The sequence below is a fragment of the Vulpes lagopus genome, chromosome X (assembly GCF_018345385.1).
Source record: "Vulpes lagopus strain Blue_001 chromosome X, ASM1834538v1, whole genome shotgun sequence".
In the NCBI taxonomy this organism is placed as follows: domain Eukaryota; kingdom Metazoa; phylum Chordata; class Mammalia; order Carnivora; family Canidae; genus Vulpes; species Vulpes lagopus.
Window position 1 is genome coordinate 19,401,814 of NC_054848.1, and position 9,798 is coordinate 19,411,611.

The following is a 9,798-nucleotide window of genomic DNA, read 5'->3' on the forward strand; positions in this document are numbered from 1 at the left end:
TGACTGGGGTGCGGCTACCTGAGACCTCTTCCAGGAACACGCTGACCTATCATAATCTAGAGCAGGGGTTTTCAACTGGGGACAATTTGCCCCCAGGGGACATGGTAATGTGTAAAGATATTTTTGGTTGTCACAACTGTGGAAGTGCCAGTGGTGTCTAGTGTCTAGTAGGTAGGTGTCTAGCAGCCAGGGCTGCTGCTATAGATTCTACGTTACACAGGACATCCCCCAGAACAAAGAATTATCTGGCCCAAGATGTCAATAGTGGTAAGGTTGAAAGACCCTTCTCTAGAGACATCTGCCAAGTACTTAAGGAAAGGAGGCCAATGATGTAGTTTAGAACAGACCATGCATGAAAAGTAGCAGCTTCTCCAAAATAATACATCAAGAGGTAACTTCAAGCTTCTACAAAGTACACTAAGCAATGTCTTTTCAGGGCACTAGTACATAGATCTATAATTCTCTGCATCTCCTTAAATTTTTGCTCTTCTGTTGGATATTTCCTTTACCAGTGTTCTGAACTTTATAATGATTGTGGCAGACTGCTCTTTCAAGAATTTTAGTCTCCAGAATCTCATGCGAGAACTGATTTCCCACTCCCATCATTTCTTCTCAGTCCAAGGACTCTCCAATCATACATCCTAAACTTAGTGTCGGCACACTTACAGATTGTATATTTTATTCTCAAATACATTAACCACTATTTTATTATTGAATGATATTTTTGTACCCTAACCCCTCTATCTGATATGATGGAATGCATCCTTGTATTTTGTTACCCATGAACTTGCTGACAATACTGTCAATGAGGGTGCCTGGGTGCTCAGTCAGTTACACATCTGCCTTTATCTCAAGTCTTGATCTCCTGGTCCTGGGATCAAGCCCTGTATTGGGCTCCCTACTCAGCAAGGAGTCTGCTTCTCCTTCTCCCTCTGCCCCTCCCCCCACTCATGCATGTGTGCATGCTCTCAAAATATTTTTTAAAATACTATGTCAATGGAGAAGGACAAACATTATATGGTCTCATTCATTTGGGGAATATAAAAAATAGTGAAAGGGAATAAAGGGGAAAGGAGAAAAAATGACTGGGAAATATCAGAAAGGGAGACAGAACATGAGAGACTCCTAACTCTGGGAAACGAACTAGGGGTGGTGGAAGGGGAGGTGGGCGGGGGGTGGGGGGGGTCACTGGGTGACGGGCACTGAGGGGGGCACTTGATGGGATGAGCACTGGGTGTTATTCTATATGTTGGCAAATTGAACACCAATAAAAAATAAATTTGTAGGGGCAGCCCTGGTGGCGCAACGGTTTAGTGTCGCCTGCAGCCCGGGGCCTGATCCTGGAGACCCGGATCGAGTCCCACGTCGGGCTCTCTGCATGGAGCCTGCTTCTCCCTCTGCCTGTGTCTCTGCCTCTCTCTTTCTCTCTGTGTCTCTCATGAATAAATAAAATCTTAAAAAAATAAATTTATAAAAAAATACTATGTCAATGAAATCTCTGAATAGAGTTACTAATATATGAATGTGATGAAATGTGTATTTGAGGTAACTAGCTCTACAAGGTCTCCATCTCAGGGGAGATAATATAGATATAGACATACGTATATAGACATACACATACATAAACTCTCCTATAGTAAAATTTGTACCTAGCTTTTGTCCTAAAGATTTTAATTATTTAAGAGAGAAAGCAGAAAGCACAAGTGGGGAGGAGGGAGAGAGGCAGAAGAAGAAGGAGAAGCAGATTATGTGCTGAGCAGGGAGCCTGACACAGGGCTCAATCCCAAGGACCCTGAGATCGTGACCTGAGCTAAAGGCAACGCTACACTGACTGAGCCACCCAGGCCACACTCTACCTTTAAAAGGGAAAAAATGTTTATCATAGTTACTTATGTATTTAGTTTTAGATAGCAAAGAAACTCACCAATTCCATGAACACAATTTTGGCATAATGTTACATACATTTGCATAAAATCCTAAGAATTTATTTTTAAAGATCCACCTTGCTAAGGCTTAAGCTTAGATTTTTTAAAATTAAAATCAAAAGCCAAGTCAAAACCCAAATTCACCTAAATCATGCATTTGTTCATATATGACCTACACATGTGCAAGGGACTTTGCTGGCAATGTGGATAAGAACACATGAAACAGTCCCATCAAGAAGAAGAATTTGCAGTCTCCCAAATGAAACCATATGAAAAGAGCAAGACAATGTAATAAATGCTAAAAACACCAACACTGATGGTCATTCTAAGGGGAGCATGAACAACTACCAGCAAAGACAGATGAGGGGAGGTGTGCCACTGGCAGGGAGTTCGCATTTCCTGCTCTCCTACTGAAAGCCATACCACCTACAAGAGTACTGTCTTTTAAAAAAAAAATAAAAAACTGGGACACCTGAGTGGCTCAGCGGTTGAGCGTCTGCCTTTGGCTCAGGGCATGATCCCAGATCCTGGGATCCTGGGATCCCAGTCCCACATCGGGCTCCCTGCATGGAGCCTGCTTCTCCCTCTGCCTGTGTCTCTGTCTGTCTCTGTTTGTCTCTCATGAATAAATAAATCTTTAAAAAAAATAAAAGTAAAAAAGTAAAAAACTGTACTTGTTACCCAACCTCAAGAAATGAAAGCACTAACTGGTTTTCCTCTTTCATGGTAATCTACTGGGAGATAGCACATACTTTAGAGTTGATTGGTTAGGGTTAGAGGTGTGTGGCCAAGCTTAGATGGAAGAATTGAGTCACATTAACTTCAAGCTCTGGCCATTTGGACAGCTCAGTTAGGACATCAGAAACTGAATTTACAAGTTTTCTATAAAAGGTAGTGTGCTACACTGTAACCCAAAGGCCACAAGATGGCGCCAGGCAAAGTTATTATTGCTTTAGACTTTAATAACTAATTTAAAAATAAAACAAAAATTTAAAAATTCTGAAATTCAACCTAAGTACAGCTCAAGCAGCCATCTTATTGTGTACTAAGTGTACTCTTTCCATCAGTTACCATGACCCAATTAGTACATTATACACTGTGACAGTCCATCCGTAAATGTACGCACCATGCAGATGCATAACAAGTTTCGCATATTTACCATTTCTAGGCATGATGCATTCTGATCTTTTATTTTCGTAATGTTGGTCACAACCCACTAAATGTCATGACCCACGGTTTAAAAATTAAACACAAAGTATTCTTATAAATAGATAGAAGATACAGATGTATATACATATAAAATCAGGATAAAATAAATGCCTGGTATATCAATACCTTATCAAATGTGTAATTTTCACTTTACTTCCATTAGGGTTTTGTTCATTTGTTTTAGCCTTACTATTCTATTAAAGGTGCACAATTTCTGTGACGCAAACCCAAATATCCTACCCTTTTTCTTGGTTACTCTAATCCTTTCTCTGAGGTATTAATTTCTCAATGCCTCTGGATAATTGAATGGTTTTCAGAGGGCTATTTTACTCTAAGGCTGCATTTTTTTTAGAATACACACCTTAAGACTTGATTTTTAAGATGATATGCAATATATTCATTAAAATATTTAACCGAAAAGCTGAATCAAGTGAAAGAATATAGGCCTAAATCAGGGGACTCTAGAACGAGAGTGCCCCTTTTATGGAGTAGGAAATAGAATTCAAAAAGATGAATCTCCTAGCCCAGTCCCAGAAAAAGCTAGTTACAGACCTATAGGCGAAACTTCATGGGCACAGACATTCAGGTCAACACCGCTTCACCCACATCACATCACACTGCCTTCTGAAACCCACCCGATGGATGAAAGGACTCCCAAAACCACCTCAGACTGATCCCCTTAGATCAAAATAATTTTAGGACACAACAGTTTCATGTAGAAGCAATGTGATGAGTCAAGGTCTCTTAAAACCATTTTTGAACCTGCTAAATACTTATTTTTAATTCTCTTTCCTGTTACCTATTTTACAATTCATTATTTGTTGCCAAGGTGGGGGGGGGGACATGCACAAGTCCATTTTGAGAGTCAATGGAGACTCTCTAAAAGTCTCCATTTAGAGAGTCAATCACAAATGTAGTAAAAATGTTTTCTATAAGGGAATTAAATGCCAAAAATATCTTAGCCATCCTCATCTCTCATGGTTGGAGACCTGACTGTATCCCAAGATCTATATATAAATAAAATATTTGTGGGGATCCCTGGGTGGCGCAGCGGCCCAGAGCGCGATCCTGGAGACCCGGGATCGAATCCCACGTTGGGCTCCCAGTGCATGGAGCCTGCTTCTCCCTCTGCCTGTGTCTCTGCCAATCTCTCTCTCTCTGTGACTATCATAAATAAATAAATAAATAAATAAATAAATAAATAAATAAATAAATAAATTTCAAAATAAATAAAATATTTGTAATATTACAAATTTGGAATATTATATATTGCAAATACATAAATATATAATCATTACTTAACCTTTTATCATAACAGCTGAACAAATATGTATAAAATGTATAAAAGGGCAGGACTCTAGACCAATCTGGGCCTTCACCACCTGTGGTGAAGATGAGCTTTGGGAAGTCACTTTCCTCATCTGCAAAATGTGGGTAACAATGGTAGTGACCTCAAAAGGGGCGACTGTAAGGATTAAATGAGAAAATACACTTGAATGTCATTAGTATAGTGCCTGATCCATAGTAGGACTCCAATAGTTAGCCATATACAAAAATTCTTATTTTATGATTATTACATTTCGTCAACAATTTCTTGCAGCACTTTGCCAACATACAAGTTGCCATAGGAAAAAAAAAAGTTGCCATGGGGTTCTGTAACCAAATAAAGAATCCCTAATTATTCCCATGTTTTCGTGTTGAAACATAAAACACCGAATTTGAGCTTTAGGCTCTTGCCCAGAAACAGAAATTGGTAACAAACTGGTATTGGTATCAAAATGGAGGCAAATGTAAACTAACCTTCACCATCCCCCTCAAGCACTTCCCTTTGCCTCCCTCTTCCTGTGTGTAAAGAGGTACAATGCTACAAGGTTATTGTTCAGAATTTGTTGTAAAGTTAAACACATGTTCCTACAAGTGAACATTTTCTACCACAGCAGCAGTGACAACAAGCAATTACACTGCCATTAAAAGCAAGACTGCCAACCCTCAAAAGTTAGAAATGTCAGTCAGATCTCACATGAGATCCTACATTTGGTTTTAAGAAACATAATACAATATTTGATTCTTCACAACAAAAGAGGATATAAAGATTCACTCTTTGGACAATACACTCTACTGCTTTTTCACAGTACAAAATAAAAGAGAGTACAATCCCAGCTTTGGAAGTTACACAAACTCTTCATGTGTGCAATTTGTTAATAGGTATTGTTAATAAGAAAGAAGGACCATGGTCAAATAAGTTTCATAAAAGCTGATTTAACAAAGTTAAACAGGTGTTCTTATGGACCTACTTTTCAAAGAGTCTTGTAACCTAATAGGCAATCAGAACTACCAGAGGAGGGGTATCTGATGTGTTGTTTCCCAATGTTACTCGTTGACAAAATGTTTTTAAAAGAGTATCTCATTAGCACCAGCATCTGAGGAATTCACCCAAGAAAGAGAGCAGGACACTTGGAATGATTCAGCCCCAGACAACATCACATTCTGAAACTTCTTTCTAACCAGCGACCTTTCAATCATCCCACTGGTGGCCTTTACCCAGTGCTCATCTTTGTCAACTTCTACAACACTGCTCATTCTCTCCACAGAAATGGCTGTGAGAGGCAGGATGGCACAGTTGGGATCCGAAAATCTGGCTGGCTACTCTTGGAGAGGCCTCAACCCACCATTTATAAAATCCAACCAGCCTGTTACAGGCCTGGCCAGCCCCCACCAATTCCAGCCACCTCAGTGGAGGTGCCAGATGTTCCAGTCCCAGACATGCTCCCAGCTGAACACAGCTGCCCAAGTGACCACAGAGAATGCTACATGGAAAAGAATCTCCCAGGTGGGCCCAGCCATCCCTCAGAATCAAATATGCATTTAGGGGATGCCTGGGTAGCTCAGTCAGCTAAGCGTCCGACTCGTGATTTCAGCTCAGGTCATGATCTCAGGGTCGTGAGATGGAGCACCACATCCGGTCCTGCGCTGGGTGTGAAGCTTGCTTAAGATACTCTCTCTCCCTCTGTCTCTCCCCCACCCTGGCTCTCGTGCACACTTGCTCTCTCTCCCTCAAAAAAAAAAAAAAAACCATGCCTTTAGAAAGATAAAAGGTCTTTCACTTTCTCTGCACAAACTTATCAAAAAGAAAAATAAATGTTGAACTCCCTGGGGTGGCGGTGGGGGTAAGACTTCAGTTCTTCAGCAGTCAGGCTCCTGGCTGTATGCAGAGATGAGAGAAAGCAAATCATATCACAGGGGAAGCAGGGAGCTAAGGGAACATGCAGAGTCTTCAGGGTCCACAAGAAACGGATCCAGAGCATCACACGGGTACACACGACACAGTGCAAAGCACACTAGCATGAACTCTTCTAAAAAAAAAAAAAAAAAAACGGTGTTAAAGACACCATCCTCAGAGACTGCCCACTGAAGAAATAAACAAAAACAACACGGTAATAAATGCCGGAAGTCAGATTGGGGTATCTCAGCATGGACAACTCAGTACAGAACTCTGCCCTGCCCATATTAGGATTTTCCATGCTAAACACATTCCGGTGCTGGGCCTAGTTAAAAACTCACTATTCTTTAAAGAGGGACAGAACACTAAAAGTCTAAAGCCTCTTGTATGTCCTTTGTACTTTTCTCCATCTGATCTTTTTAAAGTCCTTTAAAAGTGAAAACCTCTTTTGTTTTCATGTGCCTGATGGCCATCTGGATATCTTCTTTAGAAAAATGTCTTCTGCCCATTTTTTAACTGGATTATTTGGGTTTTGAGTGTTGAGTTGTGTAAATTCTTTGTATGTTTTGGATACTAACCCTTTACCAGATAGGCTATTTGGAAGTATCTTCTCCCATTCTGTAGGCTACAATTTGTAGGTTGTTTCCTTTGTTATGCGGAAGCTTTTTATCTTGATGAGGTCCCAATAGTTTTTGCTTTTCTCTCCCTTGCCTCAGGAGATGTGTCTAGTAAAAAATTGCTGCAGCTGAGCTCAAAGAGGTTGCTGGCTGTGTTCTCCTCTAGGATTTTGATGCTTTCCTGTCTCACATTTAGGTCTTTCATCCATTTGGAATTTATTTTTGTGTGTAGTGTAAGAAAGGGGTCCAGTTTCATTCTTCTGCATGTTGCTGTCCAGTATTCCCAACACCATTTGTTGAAAAGACTTTTTCCCATTGGATATTGTTTCCTGCTTTTCAAAGATCAATTGACCATATAGTTATGGGTTCATTTTTGGGTTTTCTATTCTGTTCCATTGATCTATGTGTCTATTTTTGTGCCAGTACCACACTTTCTTGATCACTACAGATTTGTAATATAGCTTGAAGTCTGGAGTTGTGATGCCTCCAGCTTTGCTTTTCTTTTTCAAGATTGCTTTAGCTATTCAGGGTCTTTTGTGGTTCCATAGAAATTTCAGGATTGTTTGTTCTAGCTCTGAAAATTGGTCTTCTATGAAAACCTATATTGGTAGGAAGCAGATTTTGAGTTAAGATTCTGATATCCAAAATTACAATTACTCCATCTAGTAATTTAACTAAAAAGGTAATAAGCAATTTTTAAAATTTCAATCTTAGCAGAATTCAAAAAAAGTTCATTAACAAATGTCACTTTTCACCTATCACAATGGCAAAGATGTTTAAAAAGAAAAGGGTACAATTTGGCAAATTTCAGGGAAATTAATGAGTAAATGAAGATGTCCAACTGTTCTGCAAGGTTATGTGAAATGTATATGCAAAGTTTTCAACATGTGCATACTATTTGGACCTAGATACCACTTCTCTACAGTTCTAAGGAAATCATTTAAAGGTTAATTATTTTAGCTATTTAGAATATTTACTGCAACATTGCTTAGAATTGCAAGAAAAGTCCTAGAAAGACCTTCAGTGTATAGAACAATAAATGCTTAAATGTATAATATATAATGTATACAACAGCATACAGTAGGTCTCTTAACTGAACTACACCTAACACATTCACACACTCCAAGGGTCCCCATTGAGTCACAGGTGAATATGCAAAATGCTATACTGAAGAGCCCAGAGCAGCTCAGGATGGTAGCAAGTACAGCATGGGGAAACAAAAACTAATGCTAGCACACCTCCAGAGTGGTTGGATCTGTTCCCATGATGGTGCCAGAAGTGCTCGTTCATATGAACTGTGAGTCCAATAAATATTAAAATACAAAAACATTTTATGTGAGACAAGAATCCATCAAAATCCTAGAGGAGAACACAGGCAACACCCTTTTTGAACTTAGCCACAGCAACTTCTTGCAAGATACATATATGAAGGCGAGGGAAACAAAAGCAAAAATGAATTACTGGGACTTCATCAAGATAAAAAGCTTCTGCACAGCAAAAGAAACAGTCCACAAAACTAAAAGACAACCTACAGAATGGGAGAAGATATTTGCAAATGACCTATCAGATAAAGGGCTAGTATCCAAGATCTATAAAGAACTTATTAAACTCAACAGCCAAGAAACAAACAATCCAGTCATGAAATGGGCAAAAGACATGAACAGAAATTTCACCAAAGAAGACATACACATGGCCAATAAGCACATGAGAAAATGCTCCGCGCATCCCTTGCCATCAGGGAAATACAAATCAAAACCACAATGAGATACCACCTCACACCAGTGAGAATGGGGAAAATGAACAAGACAGGAAACAACAAATGTTGGAAAGGATGTGGAGAAAGGGGAACCCTCTTGCACTGTTGGTGGGAATGTGAACTGGTGCAGCCCCTCTGGAAAACTGTGTGGAGTTTCCTCAAAGAGTTAAAAATAGAACTGCTCTACGACCCAGCAATTGCACTGCTGGGGATTTACCCCAAAGATACAGATGCAATGAAACGCCAGGACACCTGCACCCCAATGTTTATAGCAGCAATGTCCACAATAGCCAAACTGTGGAAGGAGCCTTGGTGTCCATCGAAAGATGAGTGGCTAAAGAAGATGTGGTCTATGTATACAATGGAATATTCCTCAGCCGTTAGAAACAACGAATACCCACCATTTGCTTCAACATGGATGGAACTGGAGGTTATTATGCCAAGTGAAGTAAGTTAATCAGAAAAGGACAATCCTTATATGGTTTCACTCAAACGGGGAATATAAAAAATAGTGAAAAGGATTATAGAGGAAAGGAGAGAAAATGAGTGGGAAAAATCAGAAAGGGTGACAAAACATGAGAGACTCCCAACTCTGGGAAACGAACAAGGGGTAGTGGAAAGGGAGGCAGACAGGGGGATGGGGTGACTGGGTGACAGGCACTGGGAGGGGGGCACTTGATGGGATGAGCACTGGGTGTTATGCTGTATGTTGGCAAATCGAACTCCAATAAAAAATATACAAAAAATAATAATATATGAAAACATTTTAAAGATTTATTTATGTTAGAGAGCATGTGTGTGAACAGGGTAGGGGCAGAGGGAAAGAGAATCCCAAGCAGATTCCCTGCTGAGTACAGACCCTGCCCTGGGGCTCCATCTCACAACTCTGAGATCAAGACCTGAGCTGAAATGAAGAGTTGGGATGCTTAACCAACTGAGCCACTCAGGTGCCCCAGTATGAATTAAAAAAAAAAAAATTCTAGGGATCCCTGGGTGGTGCAGCGGTTTGGCGCCGGCCTTTGGCCCAGGGTACGATCCTGGAGACCCCAGATTGAATCCCACATCAGGTTC

The 9,798-nt window shown here is 40.2% G+C and overlaps 1 long non-coding RNA gene across 1 annotated transcript; it reads right to left on the reverse strand.

Moving 5' to 3' along the window:
• Positions 1-5,006: 5,006 nt before the first annotated feature.
• LOC121482934 lies at positions 5,007-7,242 on the reverse strand. The gene is made up of 2 exons (XR_005985668.1): positions 6,933-7,242; positions 5,007-6,487 (listed from the first exon to the last, which is right to left on the reverse strand). It is a non-coding gene; the product is annotated as an uncharacterized LOC121482934 (long non-coding RNA).
• Positions 7,243-9,798: the final 2,556 nt, after the last annotated feature.